Below are 22,926 nucleotides of genomic sequence, written 5' to 3' on the forward strand. Positions count from 1 at the left end.
ATCCCGGAGGTAGGTGTGTCATGTGGGCCTTAGTGCCACACCGAGGGTCACCTGAAACCAACTGCCACCCACCAACTCTGGGAGATGAGGTAGGGGATGAGCAGCAGTTGGAATTGCTCTCCAGTAGCCCCCATCAGCTCCCTTTTCACCAGCTGACTGGTGAAGATCACTTAGACTTAGAGGAAGACATGGTATGGGGGTCTCCAGCCTGAGACATGACCCAGGCTTTGACCCCAGGTTGGCCATTCCACCTCAGTCCTGTTTCCCCTCTGCCATCTGGCAAGGATTTCTTCCAGTTCAGAAGGTAAAATTTTCTCTGCTACCTTGTAATTTAGGGCTAACTGGGACCTAAATATGCCACCATTCCCCCTTCTTTTCAGCTGCCCCTCAAAGCATTCTGGATGCCCAGGACCCTGTGAGAAGCAGAGGGTGCTGCCTGAGAAACTCTAGTCTTCAGTTTCGTTTTGAAATTTTTTTTTTGGTTTTAACATTTTGGGGGAGGGAGGGCCACAGGAAGGAGCTCACAGTTTCTTTAGTCATTCCAACTAGGGCCCTAGGGTTCTTGGGGATGGCTGGGCATGTCGGGCATGTTTCCATCATCTCTGACTGGCACTGGGTAGTTGTAGGGTATAACCTGGTTGATCAAGGCCACATGCTTGGTGTAGGGACTGAAGTGGGGCAGAATTATACCAAGGCCTCTGATGGTGAAGGACTCGACCAGCACCGGCTCCTTGACCCAGGTGTTCTTGAGGAAGGCAGCGAGTCTCCTGGCCATCTTGGTCTTGGCAGCTGCAGGCTCCAATGTTTAGTTTTTTTTAATCCTCACCTGAGATATTTTCCATTTATCTTCAGATAGAGTGGAAGGGAGAGAGAGAAACATCTATTTGAGAGACACATTGACTGGTTGCCTCCCACACAACCTGACCAGGGCCAGGTACCAAACCACAAATGAGGTACGTGCCTTGACTGGAATTGAACCTGCGACTCTGATCCACAGGATGATGCTCTAACCACTGAGCAACACCGGCCAGGGCTCCATTGTTTAGTTTTGACCAGCTGGTGTGGCTCAGTGGTTGGGCGTCAACCCATGCACCAATGTTTAATTTTAAAACAGGCCTTTGTTGTCTGGCCAGGTAGCAGATAAATCAGTTGGTTAGAGCGTCCTGATACACCAAGTTTGCAGGTTTGATCCCCGGTCAGGGCATATACAAGAATACAAGAATCAATCAATGAGTGCATGGATAGGTGGAGCAACAAATCGATGTTTCTCACTCTCTAAAATTAATCAATAAATAATTAAAGAAAAAAAACCAGGTCTTTGTTTTGCATGCATGCATGCACATGTACCCACATGTGCAGCGTACATATTATGTGCATGGCAGAAAGTTTTTAAAGAAAAGCAACAGCCTGGCCAGTGTGGCTCAGTGATTGAGCATCAACCCATGTGCCAAGGAGTTGCTGGTTCAATTCCCATTCAGGGTACGTGCCCAGGTTGTGGGCCTGATCCCTAGTGTAGGGCATGCAGGAGATGGCCAGTTGATATTTCTGTCTCTCCCTTCCTCTCTCCCTCTAATCAATAAAGAAAAAACAAAAACAAAAAAACTTTCCCAATGACACTTTGAGCCACCTGCTTGAAATTTCTCTTTGCGTGTACTTTCTTTTTACCTGCCTAATAAATCTCTGGCGAGTTGGGGGGGGGGGGGTTCCCAAAAAATTTAACTGTATTTTGCAACAAACTGTTCTTTATCTCACACATGTTCTCAAGGATTGGTCCCTACACCCTACAATACTTTTATTTGTGAATAAAGTCTTAGAGATGTCATTTCTGGGACCAAGGAGCTCTCCCTCCACCGCATGCCTGTGCAATGCAACTTGGGAAGGGGAGGGATCCTGTCAACACTCCTGTTTTCCCAAGAGGACATGGTGGAGGCCATGGACCCTGAGAAGCACTTCACCACAAACCACAGCCTCAAACATGTCCCTGAGCTCTACTTGGACATGGCCTGGCTGCTACCTCTCTCTGCTTCCCCCACACCTCCCCTCTCTGACCCTGTCGAACCCAAACCTTGACAGTCCTGGGTGACAGAGCTCCAAGAGGAAGCTGTGATTTCCTCTTCTATCTAATGACTGCTGGCACCAACCCATAAGGTGATCGTGAGGGCTGGAGATGCCTTCCCTGTGGCTGTGGGTTGGTGGGACTCTAAGCCTCCATTTCTTCCTGTGAAATGGGGCAGCGGGCTGGCAAGGTTAAATACAATAATCCAGGACTACTCTCTCTCTCTCTTTTTTTCTTTTAATATGTTTTTATTGATTTTTTAGAGAGAGAAACATCCATGTGAGAGAGATACATCATCCGGCTGCCTCCTACATGCCCCCTACTGGGGATTGAGCCCACAACCCAGGCATGTGCCCTGACTGGGAATCAAACCAGGACCTCTCAGTCCATGGGACGACGCTCAATCCCCTGAGCCACACCGACTGAGCCAGGACTGCTCTTAGAGAGTTTAGAGGATCTGGTCTTGTTATTGATCCTTCCACGTTCCACCCTCCTGGGCCTCAATTTCCTTACCTGTGTAGCAGACCTTGTGCATGAGGATCCCCAAGCCCTGTTAACAGTACACCCTACGTACGCTTCTCCCACCACCTCAAAGATGGGGCTGCATCCCCAATTTGCTCCCCTTTGACAAGGAGGGGGCCGAGGCCAAGCGTCTGGCCCAAAGAGGAATACATGGTGGAAATCCATGTGGTTGGGAGATTGAGGGACCATTAGTGCTGGGGCTGGAGCCAAACTCCCCCACAGCTACCAGTCTGCCAGCTGTTCTGACCTATTGTATGGATGGGGAAACAGGCCCAAAAAGATGAAGAGCCAGTCCCAGGCTGCCCAATGAGTTTTTCAAAGCCCTCCTTCAGTTACCATGCCTGCTCGAGCATCAATTTCCTCATCTGAGTATAGGCTAGCACTGTTTTGCAGCAGCAACAACCCTTCCAGCTTGTCATTAGGACTTAGAAGTGAGGCCTGGGGTTAAGAATTAGTTCCTACTTCTGAATGTTACGTGTTGAGGTTCCTAAGCCATCTACAGGAGTGGTACTCCATCTTGTCCCCAATCTCCTCTATGCCTTTGGACCTCCATTCAACATTCAAGGTCCACCTCCCAGGTTCCCTCCTCCAGAAAACCCACCCTGCTCTCCTGAGACAGGCTTGGCTTGCCCCTTTGTCTTCCTCAGATCTGTCCCTGACCACTGTGAGCCAGGGGTGTGAGCATCAGGTTCTGTCTCGCCAGGGCTAGAGGCTCCTCCATGGGGCCTGTAGGTTGTCTTTAAACTCCCAGCACTGAATAAATGTTTGATGAAAGGTTAGTGAATGAATGCATTTTGTACAATGTCTGAAGGCCCTTTCTTACCATTGGAAATTGCTTTGGAGAGGACAGGCAGAGCCAGGCCAAGGCCCAGCTCAGGGGCATGACAGTGGGTGATGTGGAGCAAGTCTCCTGCATCCATAACATTGAATGATAAAGTATGATGTACCATTAATTGAAAAGTCACTTTTCTACATATTTACTGTTTTAATATACCATATTGGTCTATATAGAAACAAAAATGCAAATTTAAATATATAAATGTATGGTCGCAGAAAAATTCTGAAGAACTCTACAGCCATCTATTAATAGAGCCTCCTTCAGGGAGTGGACTAAGCCACGGGTGGAATTTTCACTGTTTACTTCACACATTTCTGTGTGGTTTGACATCTTTGCTTCTATGATTTTAGAATGACAAAATATTGTGGATGATAAACTCAGCCTTGGGTTTGCTTTCAGAATCAAAGGAGATGACAGGTGTCAACTTTAGAGCCCATAGTACAGACTATAAACTGACAAATCTGATAGTCAATGGCCTCTCTGGACATTAATCCTTGACTCTAGCAGAAGCCAGCCTATTTCCCAGTGGAGAAACAGGCCCGGACAGTCCAACTCCAGACCTACACTCTCAAGGATCTCCTATTGGTCTTATCTGGTTATGAAGCTTCCCATATACACACATGTATGCAAATGTGCAGTACACATGTGAATACACATGCGTGCATACACACCCATGCTTGTGTACAGAGCTATGCATGCACAAGTGCATGCACATACACAAAGACACATGCATACACAGGTTCAAAGACACATGCAGACATGGATACAGCTAGACACATGCATGTACACACATTGAGACACAAAAAGATACATGTGTGGCCCTGAATGATGTTGCACAGTGGTTAGAGCATTTTCCCACACACGAAAGGGTTGCAGTTTGGATTCCCAGTCAAGGACACATACCTGGGTTGCAGGTTCAATCCCTGGCCCTGGTCAGGGCACACGTGGGCGGCAATCAATCGATGTATCTCACATCCGTGTTTCTCTCTCTCTCTCTCTCTCTCTGCCCCTCTTCCGCTCTCTCTGAAAATCAATGGAAAAAATATTCTCAGGTGAGGATTAACAACAGAAAGATACATGTGTGCACAAGTAGGCTCAAAGATGTGCACACACAGAGAAACACACATGCACACACATACAGACACACCTACAAGTGCACACATGCATACACACACCTGTGCCTGTGCACATGCACACACCTGTGCACATACACATGCATATACTCAAAGATATATGTGTGCACATGTAGGCCCAAAGATGTGCACACAGACACATGCATACAAATATAGACACACACACACAGACATGCATACACACACAGATGTGCACGTACAGACTGAAAGACCCATATACAGGTACAGATACAGACATGCATGCACATGCACACACACATTATTCCTTTTTTTTTTTATCCTCATCCAAGGTATTTATCTTCAGACAGAGTCGGAGGGAGAAAGGGGGGGTGAAAGAGACAGAGAAACATCAATGTAAGAGAGACACATTGACTGGTTGCTACCCACACAGCCCCAACAGGGGCCGGGGCAAACTGCAACCGAGGTACGTTCCCTTAGTGGGAGCCGATCCCAGGACTCTCTGGTCTGCGGGCCGATGCTCTAACTGCTGAGCCAAACCAGCCAGGGCCATTATTCCTATTTTCCACCAACCCCATGCTCATAGCCCCGGGAACTGACTCTCAGGAATTGCAGCTCCATGATTATCCTGGCACCAGCCACTTCTCTCAGATCCCAGGAGGGAGACCTCACAAGCTGACCCTTCCTTTGTTTGATTTTTCTCCAGATATTTCTCAGGTTGTCTTGGGAGCACAGTCTCACAGTTCCTGGAATTTCTGGTCCAGAAGTGAGGTCCCACTTGGAAATTTTAGCATTTACATTTTGATAACTTAATTTTGCCCAGAGGAAGCTCAGAGCAAAGCAGAATTTGAAGGTTTGAATCTTCAGTCTTTTCATGTCCTCACTGCTGTGTGACCTAGTGTGAGGGATCCACCTCTGTAAGCCTCAGTTTCCTCATTTGTAGAATATGATGTTCTTCCCATCCAGAGTATCATCTAGAGAAGAGAGTATGTGAAAGGGATTCAGGAAAAGCAATGCAGGGAGCCAATAAATACCCAAGTAGAGGCGTGTTCCTTAACTGACAAGAGCCCAGAGAAATGTCAGACTTGCTAATACCCAGTGTTGGTAGGGACACCTCCTTGCTGGCTTCCATGAGGATCAGCCCAACCTTTTTGTTTCTTACTGATACAAAATTCACATAACATAAAATTCACCATCTTAAAGTGAACAATTCAGTGGCATTTAGCACACTCACAATGTTGTGCAACAAGTACCTCTACCTAGTTCCAGAACATTCCATCACCCCAAAAGGATACCCTGCCCCTATAAGCAGTCACTCCCAATCCTCCCTCCCCAGCCCCTGACAAACAGTAATCCACTTTCTGTCTCTGTGAATTTGCCTGTTCTGGACATTTCACATAAATGGGATCAGACAACATGTGGTCTTCTGTGTCTCACTTATTTTACTCAGCATGATGTTTCAAGGTTCACCCATGTTGTAGCATGTGTCAGTACTTCAGTCCTTTTTATGGCTAATATTCCACTATGTGGATGGACCACATTTTGTTCATTCATTCATCTGTTGATGGGCATTTGGGTTGTTTTCACCTTTTGGTGATTGTGGATAGAGTTGCTCTGAATATGTGTACAAGTTTTAGTTTTCACCCGTTTTAAATTCTTTTGGGTCTATAGCTAAGAGTGGAAATACTAGATCATATGGTAACTCTCATTTTGGTAACCTTTTGAGGAACCCCAAGCTGTTTTCTACAGGGGTTGCACCGGACTCTAGCTTTTTTTGTCAACCTAACTGGGCTGGTGGTGCCTTTAAACACCAGTGCCCCTCTACTCCACGGGGCAAACCCCTGGGATCAACCCAAGGTGTGAGTCTTGATGTCCACAGATGTGTCAGGAGCTTTGTTGTGCTGGTGAATCCTGGGGACAAAGCAAATAGAAGGAAGGAAGGGAACGTTTAAGGGAGCTTCAGATGTAAAATATGATGGAGCTTTGGAAAAAGAAGTTCGATCCTGGAGGATAAAAGCCAAAGTAGAATGTGATTTTTGTAGAAATGTTGTAAAATGTTGCCCTGGCCAGTTTCGCTCAGCAGTTAGAGCGCCAGCCCTCGGACCAATGAGTCAAGGGTTCGATTCCGGTCAAGGGCACGTACCTCAGTTGCAATTAGTCCCTGGTCCTGGTCAGGGTCGTGCAGGAGGCAGCCAGTCGATGTGTCTCTCTTACGTGGTGTTTCTCTCTCTCCTCCTCCTTCTCCTCCCTCCCACTCTATCTGAAAATAAATGGAAAAATATCCAAGGATGAGAATAAGAAAAAAGAAATGTAAAATGTAGACATTGGCCATAAACAGGGAAGTTCAGCTGTATTTGAGCAAAGAGAAGGCAGGTCTAGTCAAAAATGTCCACCCAGGGAAAAGGGAGGCGGTGGTGCTCTTGCTGCCCCTTCCCCAGCCATGTGCCTCATTGCACAGAAAGAGCTCACCTGTGCAATTTAAATAGAAAATTCATGCCCTGGCCGGTTTGGCTCAGCGGTCAGAGCGTCAGCTGGTGGACCAGAGTGTCCCAGGTTCGGTTCCTGCTAAGGGCATGTACCTTGGTCGCAGTTTGTCCCCAGCCCCGGTTGGGGTCGTTTAGGTGGCAGCCACATGATGTGTCTCTCTCACACCGAAGTTTCTCTCTCTCTCTCCTTCCTCTCTCCCTCCTGCTCTATTTGAGGATAAATGCAAAAATGTCCTCAAGTGAGGATTAAAAAAAAAGAAGAAGAAAATTTATTGAAAAATATTCAAAGGAAGTAAAAATGACTAAGCAGCTTCTGGCAGTAATTGTCAGTCTTTGTTTGGGAGGCAGCTGTGATCTTAGGGGAAAAAAGCACCAAATTTTAATGGAGACTGTCTCTTCCCATTACTTCCTCCTACGACCCAGTTTGTAGGCTGCCATGAGTCCCTCCAGCATCTCCCTGACAGTCTCAGTATCCTCCATCTATCTATCTGTTGATTCACTCATTCATTCACTGGGTGACCTCTCTGAGAGGGAAAAGGGTCAGTCCAGTACATATCAAGATGCTATTCCCAGCCCTCGCCTGTTTGGCTCAGTGGTTGGAGTGTCAACCCACAGACCAGAAAGGCCCGGGGTTCGGTTCTCACTAAGGGCACGTACCTCGGTTGCAATTTGTCCCCAGCCCCGGTTGGGGTCGTGTGGGTGGCAGCCACTCGATGTGTCTCTCTCACATCGATGTTTCTCTTGTTTCTCTCTCTCTTCCTTCCTCTCTCCCTCCCGCTCTATCTGAAGATAAATGTAAAAATGTCCTCGGGTGAGGATTAAAAAAAAAAAAAAGATGCTATTCCCAGCCCGGCTGGTGTGGCTCAGTGTTGAGCGTCTACCCATTCACCAACAGGTCGCCGGTTCGATTCCCGGTCAGGGCACATACCCAGGTTGTGAGCCAAATCCCCAGTGAGGGGCATGCAGGAGGTGGCCAGTCGATGTTCTCTCTCATGGATGTTTCTATCTCTCTCTCCCTCTCCCTTCCTCTTTCTCTGAAATCAAGAAAGAAAATAAATATACTGCCCTGGCCGGTTTGGCTCAGCGGTTAGAGCGTCGGCCTGCGGTCTGGAGAGACCCGGGTTCGGTTCCCGCTAAGGGCATGTACCTTGGTTGCAGTTTGTCCCCGGCCCTGGTTGGTCGTGCGGGTGGCAGCCACTCGATGTGTCCCTTCACGTCGATGTTTCTCACTCTCTCTCCCTTCCTCTCTCTCCCTCCCATTCTATCTGTACCAAAAATGGAAAAAATATCCTCGGGTGAGGATAAAAAAAAAAATAAAAAAAAAATAAAAAAAAGAAAATAAATATACTCATCTCAGTTGCTTTTGACCAAGACATTCACCCCCTCAAAGGGTTCCTACTTCACATCACCATCATTCAGGCCTGGGGAGCATCCCTGGACCTCCCACTGAATCCCAGTCCTGCCCCCTTCCCATTTCTCTGTAAAATGGATCATAGGTTGGGAGCATCTCGCACTCAGGAAACAGTTAAAGGTCACACTGGTTCTACAAAAAGCTTTAAAAGTGCAGAAAAGGGCCCTGGCCGGTTTGGCTCAGCGGTTAGAGCGTCGGCCTGCGGTACTGAGAGACCCGGGTTCGGTTCCCGCTAAGGGCACGTACCTCGGTTGCAGTTGGTTCCCGGCCCTGGTTGGTCGTGCGGGTGGCAGCCACTCGATGTGTCCCTTCACATCAATGTTTCTCTCTCTCTCTCTTCCTCTCTCTCCCTCCCGCTCTATCTGAACAAAAAATAGAAAAATGTCCTCGGGTGAGGATAAAAAAAATAAATAAATAAAAAATAAAAAAATAAAGTGCAGAAAAGGGACTTTTCTGAGTGGCAATGGGGTCCACATTGAAAGAAGTGTCAGGCCCAGGAGTCAGACCTCAGCAGCAAAGGAACAGTGGGTACCCGGCCCTTAGGAAAAGCTGGGGGCACAGCAGAGGCGGATCCTGTGGCAGTGGGCCCAGCACAGGGAGGACAGCCTTTGAAGGCTGCATTTATCTTCCCAGGAAAGGCAAAATTCTCTCTTCCCCCTCAGCCCCCCACCCCACCCCCTCTTTCACCCTAGTTTCTTATTTACCCATTCAGGGTCATGATTTATTTTCAGATGAAAATGTCTTCTTCCTCACTCTATGTGGCAACATGCTGGCCACAGTGGGAGAAGGGAGGCCAGAAGGAACCCAGCATAACTTAGAGAAGGCAGGTCCTTGGGGAAGGTTCTCAATCAGGCCTGGTCTTTGACCTTCTGTTTATCCTCATGGACATCAACTAGGAGTGCAGGTGGCCTGAATTTTCCGATTTCTCCGTACTCCTGATGAACAAAGAGACTGACATGCTGTTATAGCACTGTCTTTGTGGTGGACATAAACAATGTCATTTGGGAGTCAATCTGGGTGAATCAGGTGTAATTCATGGTGGGTTGTGAAGTGTCCAAAAATAAACACTTCTTCAGATCATGCAGACAAGTGAGTATTCATTCATTTTCATTTTTAAAATTATGTTTATTTTATTGTTTATTAGATTTTATAAAGTTGAGTTCCCTGTCAGCTCCTAACTTCAATTTGGCAAACTCCTATTCATCCATCCTTCAAATCCCAACACTCCCTCCCCCATTCTTCACACATTCACACAGATGTTACACCTTTCCCCTCTATGCTGTGAGAGAGGAACCCACTGCACCATCATCTGTTTATGACCCCCCCCCCCCCCTCTGTTCTAGCACCTAGCTTAGTTCCTGGTATATAGTGGGTACTCAGTAAATGGGGAGGTTTTTTTGTTTGTTTTTGTTAATCCTCTCCCAAGGATATTTTTCCTTTGATTTTTTTAGATAGAGTGGAAGGGAAGGAGGAAGAGAGAGAGAAAGAGAGACATTGATTGATGTGAGAGACACCTTGCTCAGTTGCCTCTCGCATGACCCCAACAGAGGCCGGGGATTGAACCTGCAATTCAGGTAAGTGCCCTTGACCAGGAATCAAACCCGTGACCCTTTGGTCTGAGGGCTGATGCTCTAACCGCTGAGCCAAACTGGCCAGGGCTAAATATGGAGTTTTGGAGAACTTTTTGAAAAACAGCTTTGCCCTGGCCAATGTAGCTCAGTGGCTCAGTAGTTAGAATGTCAGCCACCAAAGGATCACAGGTTTGATTCCTGGTCAAAGGCACGTATCTAGGTTGTAGGTTTCATCCCTGGCCTGGTTGGGCCTGTGCAGCAGGCAACCAATTGATATGTCTCTCTCACATTGATGTTTCTCTCTCTCTCTCTCTCTCTCTGTCTTTCCCCTTCCCACTCTATCTAAAAAATAAAAATAAGCCCTGGCAGGTTTGACTTAACGGGCAGAGGGAACCAGAAGGGGAGCAAACTAGGCAGGCATCTGGGATACCTGTGGGAGGACAGTGGAGATGTCAGCAAGGACAATAGCTCCAAGGCCAGCCAAGGAGTTTAACTTTGCTGCAAGGTGATAAGGAGCCATAGTAGGCATTGGAGTAGGGAAGGGGGATGGTTAGGTACACCAACCATTGAAAGACTTGTCATTGGCTTGTATGGGTCTGCCAGCACCCCCAGGTGGGGGGCAGGCATGAAAAGCAAGGCCTGGGATAAGGGCTGTTCCTGGATCTTCATAGAAGTTGCCTGCACTTGACAAAATAATATTTATTGTTTTCCATTATTTTCAACATGTGATCTTAATCCTCAATATTGCAGGACTTCTTTCCCCCCTTTTATTAAGTTTTTATTTTGAAGTAATTCTATATTCATGTGCAACTGTAAGAAATAAGACAGAGAATTGAAAGCATATGTTCAAAAAAAAACTTGTATGTGAATACAAAATAGTCAAAAGTGGAAACAATCCAAATGTCCACCAACTGATGAATGAATGAATAAAATATGAAATACTAATACAGTGGAATATTATTCAGCCATAAAAAGGAATAAAAAGAGCACTGGCTGGTATTGTTCAGTGGTTAGAGTGTCGGCCCATGCACCAAAGGGTCTCAGGTTCCATTCATGGTCAAGTGCACATACCTGGGTTGCAGGTTCAATTCCCAGCCCCAGTCAGGACACATGTGGGAGGCAACTAATCATTGTGTCTCTCTCACACTGATGTTTTTCTCTCTCTCTCTCTCTCTCACCCTCGCTCCCTCCTTTCCACTATCTCTAGGAATCAAAGGAAAAAATATCTTCAGGTGAGGATTAACAGCAACAACAACAGAAAAAATGCTGCAGGCTTGATTTCCAGTCAGGGCACATACATAGGTAGCATGTTTCATCCCTAGTCCGGGTGAGTGCAGGATGCAATCTATCGATGTTTCTCTCACACTGATGTTTCTCTCTTTCTCTCTCAAGTGGATGAACATGTCCTCGGATGAAGATAAAAAAGAAAAAGAAAAAGGAGTCCTGCCTGTGTGGCTCTGTGGTTGAGCGTCGACCCATGCACCAAGAGATCGTCAGTTCGATTCCCAGTCGGGGCACATGCCCAGGTTGTGGGCTAAATCCCCAGTGGGGTGCATGCAGGAGTTGGCCAATTGATGTTTCTATCTCTCTTCCCCTCCCTTCCTCTCTCTCTAAAATCAATAAAGAGAAAAAAAGAAAAAGCAATGAAAATGAAAAGTGATACAGGCTGCCCTGGCTGGTGTGGCTCAGTTGACTGAGCGTTGTCTCATGCACCAAAAGGTTTTCAGTTTGATTCTCACTCAGGGAACATTCCCAGGTTGCAGGTGTATATGAAAGGCAACCAATTGATCTCTCTCTCTCTCTCCCTCCCTCCCTTCCTTTCTCTTTAAAATCAATTTTTATTTATTTTTTTCTTTATTGATTTTAGAGAGAGAAGAAGTGAGAGGGAGAGAGAGAAAGAAACATCGATGAGAGAGAACATCGATTGGCTCTGGCCGGTTTGGCTCAGGGGTTAGAGCATTGGACTTTGGTCCAGAGAGACCCAGGTTCGGTTCCCGCTAAGGGCACGTACCTCGGTTGCAGTTTGTCCCCAGCCCTGGCTGGGGTTGTGCAGGAGGCAGCCACTCGATGTGTCTCTTTCAAGTCGATGTTTCTCTCTCTTTCTCCCCCTCCCACTCTATCTGAACAAAAAATGGAAAAATGTCCTTGGGTGAGGATAAAAGAGAGAGAACATTGATTGGCCAACTCCTGCATACCGCCCACTGGGGATCAGGTCCACAACCTGGACATGGGTCCTAACTGGGAATTGAACCAGCGACCTCTTGGTGCATGGGTTGATACTCAACCACTGAGTCACACGGGCCGGACTAAAATCAATTTTAAAAAAGAAAAGTGATACAGGTTACAACATGGATGAATCTTAACAACATGATGTTGAGGGAAAGAAGCTAGACATAAAATAAAAGGCCACATATTATATGGTTCCATTTATATGAAATGCCCCTAGAATAGGCAAATCAATAGAGAGTACATTAGTGACTGACACAAGGTAGGGGGAGAGAGTAATGAGAAGTGATTGCTAACTGGCACAAAATTTCTTTTCAAGGGAGATGAAAATATTCCGGAATTAGATAGTGGTGATGGTTGCACAACTTTGTGAAGATACTAAAACCCACTGAATTGAACACTTTGATAGGGTGGGTTATGGCCCTGGCTGGTTTTGCTCAGCGGTTAGAGCGTAGACCTGCAGACCAGAGAGTTCCAGGTTCAGTTCCTGCTAAGGGCATGTACCTGGGTTACAGTTTGTCCCCGGCACCGGTTGGGGTTGTGTGAGTGGTAACCACTCGATGTGTCTCTCACATCGATGTTTCTCTCTCTCTCTCTCTCTTCCTCCCTCTCTCCCTCCCACTCTATTTGAAGATAAAACCTCGGGTGAGGATTAAAAAAAAAAAAAAAAAGGCGAGTTTTGCCCTGACTGGTTTGGCTCAGCTGTTAGAATATTGGCCTGTCGACCACTGAGTTGCAGGTTCGATTCCAGTCAAGGGCACATACCTTGGTTGCCGTTCATCCATGATCAGGTCGTGTGGGAGGCAGCCAATTGATATGGCTCTATCACATCGATGTTTCTCACTCTCTCTCTCCCTCTCTCTCTCTCCCACTCTGTCTGATGATAAATAGAAAAGTATCCTCGGATGAGAAATAAAAAATTTTGTAAAGATAGAACAATCAATGGACTTCCAGTCAAGATGGCAGCGTAGGTAAATGCAATATTACCTCCACCTACAACCACATCAAAATTACAACTAAACTACAGAACAAACATCTTTCAGAACCGCCTGAAATTGAGCTGAATGGAAGTCCTACAACTATGAAATTAAAGAAGAAGCCACATTAAGACATAGGAGGGGCAGAGGCACAGACAAGCCAGTCCCACACCCACGTGTGGCGGGTAAAAACTAGGAGGAACACCTCAGCTGTGAAGGTCCTCCCTGAGGAGTGAGGGGTCCCCGTCCCACACCAGGTGCCCAGCTCAGGGTTCCAGTGCCAGCAAGAGAAGTCCCCATAACTTCTGGCTATAAAACCAGCTGGAACTGAGACTGAGGGAGGCTGCCGCTGCAGGAGCCCCAGGCAGCTCCTCTTAAAAGGCCCGCACATGGACTTACACATGGGGAGGCAGTCTGAAAGGCACCAGACACATACAGGAAAGAACTGAGTTGTTTGGCATCAGGTTGAGGACTAGAGAGGCAGCTTTCTCCTGAACAGACGTGCTGGTGGAGGCCATTGTTCCTTTGGTGAGCCCTTCCCTGAGGCAGGCAGACAGCCGCCATATCTGGGACTCCAGCAACTTGGCTCACACTGTTTGCCCCGCCCTGGTGATTCCCTGAGGCCCCACCCCACCCAACTTTCAGGTCCACCCAAGCTGTTGCCAGTGGCTTTACCATAGGATTGGCCTGTTTGGGCTCCTGCTTCAGATGTTCCTAAATTCTCTCAAACAAGCAGCATCTGGCCACAGTGAGCCCCATACCTCTTGTGCAAGTGGCTCCAGGCCCAGCACTAGAAGCAGCCAGCTGCAGATTGCTTTGTAGCTTATGCCTGGTGGCCCCAGTAGAACACAGGCAGTGGCTGACCTTGCCCCAGAGCCAGCACATCCAGTGGACAGCTTCAGACCACGTCAAAGCACCACCACCCAATCACCTCCACAAATGACACATTCAAGGAATGGACTCAGGGGGTACCCGAGCCCTGCTAAAGGAAGTCTTGCTCTGTGTGGTGGACCCCTGCACAGCTGATCATCCAAGGTAGTCAGAGGTCGGTGGTTAGTGGGCACAGCCAGTCCTTACAGCTGATCAGCCTGAGTAAAACCCTCCCATCCACATGACAACAGCAATCAAGACTCAATTACAACAGAATGGTATAAAGTTCATACAAGGGGTGCACCTCGAGAGCCCAGCTGGGTGATCAGGGAGGCTGTGCCACTGGACCCTACAGGACACCTACTGCAACAGACCACTCTAGGAAGCCTAGGAGAGATAGCAACTTTACCTATTACATAGAAACAAATATAGGGAGGCAGCCAAAATGAGGAGACAAAGAAACATGTCCCAAATGAAAGAACAGAACAAAACTCCAGGAAAAGAACTAAATTAAATGGAGATAAGCAATCTAACAGATGCAGAGTTCAAAACACTGCTTATAAGTGAGGGCCTCAAGAGCATAATAAAGGAGCAGTCAGAAATGAAGAATGCACTAACTGAAATAAAGAATAATTTACAGGGAATCAATAGTAGAGTAGGTGAAGCCAAGAAGCAAACCATCGATTTGGAATATAAGGAAACAAAAAACACCCAATCAGAACAGCAAAAAGTAAAAAGAATCCAGGAAAAAAAACGAGGACAGTGTAAGGAGCCTCTGGGACAACTTCAAGCATACCAACATTTGTATCATGGGAATGCCAGAAGGAGAAGAGAGAGGGCAAGAAATTGAAAACCGCCCTGGCTGGTTTGGCTCAGCGGTTAGAGCATTGACCTGCGGTCCAGAGAGACCCGGGTTCGGTTCCCGCTAAGGGCTCATACCTCAGTTGCAGTTTGTCCCCGGCCCTGGTTGGTCGTGCCACTCAATGTGTCCCTTTTATGTCGATGTTTCTTTCTCTCTCTTCCTCTCTCTCCCTCCCACTCTATCTGATCAACAAATGGAAAAATGTCCTCGGGTGAGGATAAAAAAAAAGAAATTGAAAACCTATTTGAAAAAATAATGACAGAAAACTTTCCTGACTTGGTGAAGGAAACAGACATACATGTCCAGGTAGCACAGAGAGTCCCAAACAAGATGGACCCAAAGAGGTCCACACCAAGACACATCATCAGCAAAATGCAAAAGGTTAAAGACAAAGAGAATATGTTAAAAAAAAGAGAAAAGCAGTTTGTTACCTACAAGGGAGCTCCCATAACGCTGTCAGCCGATCTCTCAAAAGAAACTTTGCAGGCCAGGAGGGAGTGGCAAGAAATATTTAGTGATGAAAAGCAAGGACCTACAACCCAGATTACTCTATACTACAAAGCTATCATTTAGAATCGATGGACATATAAAGTTTCCCAGACAAGAAAAAGCTAAAGGGGTTTGTCACCACCAAACCAGTATTATATGAAATGTTGACGGGTCTTCTTGAAGAAGAAGATAAAAAAATATGAACAATAAAATGGCAATAAATCCATATCTATCTCCAATTGAATCTACAAACAAAATGAGCAAGCAGAACAGAAACGGACTCATAGATACAGAGAACTTTTTGTTGATTGCCAGATGGGAGGGGAGTGTGGTGAAAAAGATAAAGGGATTATGAAGTATAAACTGGTTGTTAGACTGATGAACCTCAAAGGGAAGGGGGAAGGTAGGGTGGGAAGAGAGAAACCAAAGAACTTATATGCATATATGCATAACCAATAGACACAGACAATAGTGTGGGGGAAAGAAGGATGGGGGCGGAATTTGGGAGCAAGGGGTCAAGGAGAAAAAAAGAGGGACTTCTGTGATACATCCAACAATAAATATAAGTTAAAAAATTAATTAAAAAAAAAGAAACAACGAATGCGTAAAATAAACGGAAGGGCAAGTTGAAAATAAATAAATAAATAAAAGGGTGAGTTTTATGGTATATAAATTATATCTCAATAAAACTGTTTTAAAAAAATGAATACAGAGAGATCTGGGTACCTTTCACCCCACTTCCACCAGTGGGAACATCCTGTGTGAATATAGTACATTATCACAACTGGAAAATTGACATTAATACAATTGACAGATTCAGATTTCTTCAGTTCTACATGCACTCATGTGTGTGCCTCCTAGAATTGTAAGGAAATAGTCATGATAACTACAGTAGCTGTCTGAGCACCAGCTGCACAGCAGGCTTGCTGGGACCCAGTCTCACAACAGCTCTAGGGGGCGGGGACCATCTCCCAGAAGAGGCTCCGAGTAAGAAGGTCTTTACCCAAGACCTTCAAAAAATTGAATTTTTGTGGATGGTGTGAGGTAAGGATCATTTGTTTTGTTCACATGAAATCTGGTAGCTCCAGAACAATTTCTTTTTTTATTTTTCTTTCTTTTTATTTATTTATTTTTCATCCTCACCCAATGACATTTTTTGATATTTTGCTCAGATAGAGTGGGAGGGAGAGAGAGAGAGAGAGAGAGAGAAAGAAACATCGATGTGAAAGGGACCCATCGAGTGGTTGCCACCCACACGACCCAACCAGGGCAGGGGAAAAACTGCAACCGAGGTACGTGCCCTTAGCGGGAACCGAACCCGGGTCTCCCTGGACCGCAGGCTGACGCTCTAACCGCTGAGCCAAACCGGCCAGGGCTATTTTTCTTTCTTTCTTGACTTTTTTTTTAATCCTCACTTAAAGATATTTTTTTCCCTTTTTTAAGTCTGTATTTTCAAACACATTAAAAAAACCCAGTTCATTAAGAAGTACAAATTGGTTATTAGACTGACAAACCTCAAAGGGAAGTGGGTGGGGGTGGGAAGAACTAAACCAAAGAACCTATATGCATATATGCATAAGCAATGGACACAGACAACAGTGTGGGGAAAGGCAGGAGGGGGGAGGAGAGCAGGGAGGAGGGGTCAATAGGGGAATAAGGAGGAACATGTGTAATACATTCATCAATAAAGATAAGTCTTTTTTTTTTTTTTTTTTTTTTTATCCTCACCCGAGGATATTTTTCCATTTTTTGTACAGATAGAGTGGGAGGGAGGGAGAGTGAGAAACATCGACGTGAAGGGACACATCGAGTGGCTGCCACCCGCACGACCAACCAGGGCCGGGGACAAACTGCAACCAAAGTACGTGTCCTTAGCGGGAACCGAACCCGGGTCTCTCTGGACCGCAGGCCGACGCTCTAACCGCTGAGCCAAACCGGCCAGGGCAAGATAAGTCTTAAAAAATTAAAAATAAATTAAAAAATTAAAAACCCCAGCTCAAACAGAGTTTTGTTTTTCCCCCTGGAGGATCTTTTTTACATTAATTTTCAGATAAAGCTGGAGGGGGAGAGAGAGAGAGAGAGAGAGAGAGAGAGAGAGAGAGAGAGAGAGAGAGAAACATCGATGAGAGAGAACATCGATTGGTTGCCTCCTGCATGCCCCCCACCGGAGACTGGGCCCACAACCTGGGTATATGCCCTGACCGGGAATCAAACCAGCGACCTTTTGGTGAATGTGTCGATGCTCAACCACTGAGCCACACCGGCCAGGCCAGAACAATTTCTTGAAAAGTGTTTCCATGTTTAGGCTCATGCAAGTAACCAGGGGTGGAGCAGAGATTCCAATCCAGAAACAGGCCTGAGCCCAGCAACTTTTGTGCTGTCAGCACAATGCAGTGGCTTTGAGAGTTTGTCAAAGGAAGCAGGGTGGGGAGGTGCAGGCCAGCTCTAACTTGCTTCCTTCCCAAAGAATGGTGAAACATCTCACTCAGCCTTCTGCCAACTCTGACCCCACCTTTTTTAATTTTTTCCTTTTCCTGCCTTCTCCTGGGAGAATGGTGGACATCTGGCTGTGTGTGTGTGTTCCTCATGTACATCTTTGCCAAAGAAGTTCAAGGTCATAGGAGATGTAAACGTGAGGCCCCCAGGCCACCCTTAGACCTGCCCGGTACCCCCCAAGTTTCCTCAAATTACAGAGAAACTCCATCAAACATCTAAACTTCCAGGAGCCTCCTAGACTTCTCCTTCAGCCTCCATTCCCCTTGAATCTTTGGCCAACTTCTCATGATCACTTTCCCCACTCAGGAAGTCCATCTCTCCTCCATTTCTGCCCCCTCAGCTTATCTTTGATCTCTCTGACACCATGGTCCCCTCAATCCCTTCTCCAGATAGTAGCCACAGGAAGGAAGCTTTCCAGAATGTATAAACCACACCAAGATACTCTACAGCTCAAAACTCTCCTACGATTCCCTTCTTCCTAGACTAGAACCTACTCCTTGAGATCCTTAAAGAGGCCCAGCCCCTGCTCATCTCCCCGACATTCTCACCCTCCCTTCCCTCACACTCACCCTGTTCCAGCTTCAGCATCCTCCTTGATGCTCCTCAAACATGCCCAGCTCCTTTCCACCTCAGGACCTTTGTACTTGCTGTGCCCTCCACCTGGGATGCCCTTTCTCCTGATCTCATTGTGCCTGGCTCCTCCTCTTTCCAGTCTCAGCTCAAATGTCACCTTCTCAAAGAGGGCCTCCCTGCACATACAGGAGATAGTAGAACAGACCCCACTTCACTCCCCCACTCCTCACCCTCATTTGCATGCCATCTCTGCTTCCTGTTTGATTTTCTTCTCAGTATATATTGCTATGTGACCTCTCCTTGTTAACATATTTGCTTTTTATGCTTATTGTGACCCCCACACCCAGCACAGGGCCTAGAACATGGTTAGGCCTCAACATATCTTTGTAAAATGAATGAGTGAATGGATGAACAAGAGCTTCTTCTGAGGTTCAGCTACTGTTTACACGGTAACAGTATAACAGTAACAGTGGGTGAACTGTTTACACCTTCACCAATTCAAAGAAGACCCCAGCCATGACAACTGGGCATCTCTAGAAGGAGCCAGGGTGGGATGCTGATGGGGATGCTGCCCAGCCCCACACTCACCTGGCTTGGTGCCATGAGGCAACCCCAATGCTCTGAGCTTCAGCTTCCTTCTCTGGAAAATGGGCATAATAATAATTGTGAATTCCTCTGCCGAATGAGTGAATGAATGAATGAATGAATGAAAGAAACTATGCCAGGGAATGATGAGAACGTTGAGGACAAATAAGAGAGCAGATGGAAAGGGCATGCTGGAAGGGGCATGGTGGGTTGACATGCTAATGAGGGGAGGCTTCCTGGAGGAGGTGACACTGAGCAGAATTTTGGGGACTTTCTGGAAGCCAGAGATCTCCCAGGTTGGGGCCTCTGGTTCTTTTTAGTTGAAGTAAAATTCACATAACACAAATTAATAATTTTTTAAAATATTTTTTCTTTATTGATTTTAAAGAGAGGAATGGAAAGAGAGAGAGAGAGATAGAAACATCAATGAGAGAGAACATCGACTGGCCACCTCCTGCATGCCCCGCACTGGGGATCGGGCCCATAACCTGGGCATGTGCCTGACCGGGAATCGAACCAGCAACCTCTTGGTGCATTGGTCGACACTCAATCACTGAGCCACACCAGTCGGGCAAATTAATAATTTTGAAGTGTATAATTCAGTGTCACTTAGTACATTTACAATGTTGTGCCCTGGCCAGTTTGCACAGTGGTTAGAGCGTCGGCCCATGGACCAAAGAGTTATGGGTTCAATTCCAGTCAAGGGCACATACCTCGGTTGCAGTTCATCCCCAGCCCTGGTCAGGGTTGTGTGGGAGGCAACCAGTCAATGTGTCCCTTTCACATCAATATTTCTCTCTCTCTCTCTCTCTCTCTCTCCCCCTCTCTCTACCTCCCTCCCACTCTATCTGAAGATAAATAGAAAAATATCCTTGGGTGAGAATTAAAAAATACAATACAATATTGTGTAACCACCACCTGTATCTAGTTCCAGAACATTTCATCCTCCCAAAAGGAAACCCCATACTTATTTTTATTTTTTTATCTCACCCCAGGACATTTTTGCACTTATTTTCAGATAGAGTGGGAGGAAGGGGAGGAAGAAAGGGAGAGAAACATCTATGTGAGAGACACATCGAGTGGTTACCACCCACATGACCCCAACCAGCTGGGGACGAACCACAACTAAGGCACATGCCCTTAGCAGGAACCAAACCCGGGACTCTCTGGTCCGCGGGCTGATGCTCTAACCGCTGAGCCAAACCAGCCAGGGCTAAACCCCATACTTATTAAGAAGTCACTTCCCAACCCTGCTTTGGGAGCCTCTGATTATTTATCCTTTATTTATTTATTTATTTATTTACTTACTTACTTACTTTAGAGAGAATGAGAGGGAGAGAAGGAGGAAGAGAGAGAGAGAGAGAGAGAGAAAGACATTGATGTGAGAGAGACACATCAGTTGGTTGCCTCCCACATGTACCACGACTGGGGTGGGGGATATAAACTGCAACCCAGGTACATGCCCTTGACTGAGAATCGAACCTGAGACCTTTGGTGTACAGGCCGATGCTCCAACCACTGAGCCACACTGGCCAGGGCAGGAACCTCTGATGTTAATCCATCTCTTATAATACCAATGTCTCTAATATTTATTTGCAAATGTCAGATGTTCAGAGAAATGAACACAGAGTGAGATATGGCATAAGTGATATGGAAGGTGGTGTGGCCCTAGGTGTCCATCAAAAGCCTTGAAAATGTGTGATTCCATTTTTAAGGCCATCCCCAAAAGCCCCCCTTGAGGAAGCATCCTAGACGCCTGACCATAGGGGATCAGTTTAACAAATCATGGAAGAACCCTGATAAAATATTTCAACACAAGAGGGCAGACTGGTATTGATCGGTCTGGAAAGTGGGCCTCCACTGAGAAGTTGTGGGTATAGTATGATTGCATTGTGTTTGAGAAGAGGGGGAAAAAAAGAAAAAATCTAGAATGAAACAGACCATTGTGTTATAATAGTGATTTCTGGTCATTCACTTTATTATTAAAATTTCATTCACCCAACAGATTTTCACTGAGCATGGGGTATGTGCCAGCCCATACCCACCGAGGACAGGGATGGCATCTGAATGTGTTTCCTGTGCCAGTGTCTTTTAACTTACCAGTGAACACCAGGCACATTGTAAGTTTGAAATCAAAATGTATCCAAGCCCGGTGGTGTGGCTCAGTGGTTGAGCATCGACCCATGCACCAAGAGGTGGCTGGTTTGATTCCCATTCAGGGCACATGCCCAGGTTGTGGGCCTGATCCCCAGTGGAGGGCATGCAGGAGGCAGCCGGTCGATGTTCTCTCTCATCAATGTTTCTATCTCTCTCTCCCTCTCCCTTCCTCTCTCTCTAAAATCAATAAAGAAAAAAAATGTTTTTAATGTATCCAAGGAATTAAATACTGACAAGAAACCTATTTACATTATTTACGTTATTCTTGTCTGTGTTTCCTCTGAAACCGATTTTACATTGAGTATGTATCACTTTGGCAATCAGAAGAGAAAATATATAAAGCTGATTATGTTAGAAAATGTATACATATATGTCCCCACCCTCCTCCACCCCCTACACCCCAGAGGCCACAACTCCTCCTGGCCTCTCACCAAGAGTGAGGTTGATACATCCCAGCTTTTGGAGTCTACTCATCAGCCCACTAAGCCACTCAACACAATTGCCAATATCTCAGGAGGTGGGAGGGTCTCCATGGGTCAGTCTGGTCTTGGCATCCCTCCCTCCCTCTCCGTCTCAGTTTCTGCAGCTGTAGAAGGTGGTTGTGACAGCTCCCAGCAGGGCCAGCTTCTCGGTTTAATGGTCTGATGTAACTGTCAAAGTTCTGAGTAATTTTCAACAAGGGGCCCTGAATTTTTCACTGGGTCCTGCAAATCAGTCAGGCGATGCTACCCCTGCTGGATCTGTCAACAAGCACTTACCTTGTACTTGGCCATGATTTCCTGCCTGGGAAGTGTGTGGCCACTGCTGTCAGACCTCCCAGTCAGAATAAGACAGGACAGAACTTGAACTCAGGCCCCTGATCACAGCCTGTACATAATGTGTCCCCTGTGTATGCAGTTGATGCCTAATGTGTGATCCTTTGTCTTTCCCTCAGTGGTCCCCCTCCCCCAGCCTGGGGGACAACAGGCTCCTCTGCAGGAAGCAGATGTTTCCATACAGTTGGAGGCCTGGAATTTCAGCGATAAGAGGGCCTTAAGAGAAAGAGAGAGAGAGGAAGGAAGGCCAGACAAGGCAAAAAGGGGGTTATGGAAACAGGCTTCCTCCCTGAGGCCCTGGGAGGAGTTTGAGCACAGAGCCTGTGGCCAGTTCCAAAGGTATAATAATTGTGGTGATAACAATGTCATTTGTTTATCAAGCACAACCCAGGGTACCCTCTACATCACGATAACCAAGGAAGAAAGTTTTAGAATCACTTTTCTTAAGCCATTTGTCATGTGGGGGTCTGGTGAATCTTATCTAAAACATGTAAAAACAGATCATGTCCCTTTCCTGCTCAAAAGCCTGTCATGGCTCTCCAGTCTGTGAGTATAAAGTCTACACTCTTCACTAGCGCCTGCAAGGATACTTGTGACCCAACCTATGGAGCTCCCTGCCCACCTGGCTCCCCACTATCCTCCAAAGTCACCCTGTTCCAGCCACACCTACCTCCTTGATGCTGCTCCAAGGAGTGAGCACATTGCCACCCCAGGTTCTTTGTACATGCTGTTCCCCTGAATCACCACCTCCTCTGAGCAGCCTTCACTGACCACCTGTCTGCCTGTTGCTTTGTCTAGTTTTCTCTCCTTTACAAGAAGTTGTCAGAAGTCATCCTATTTGATCCTCTACTTGTCATCCATCCTGTGCTCTCCCTCAGGGCAGGGCCTCCCACAATGATGA

The sequence above is a fragment of the Molossus molossus genome, unplaced genomic scaffold (assembly GCF_014108415.1).
Source record: "Molossus molossus isolate mMolMol1 unplaced genomic scaffold, mMolMol1.p scaffold_m16_p_4, whole genome shotgun sequence".
Classification (NCBI taxonomy): domain Eukaryota; kingdom Metazoa; phylum Chordata; class Mammalia; order Chiroptera; family Molossidae; genus Molossus; species Molossus molossus.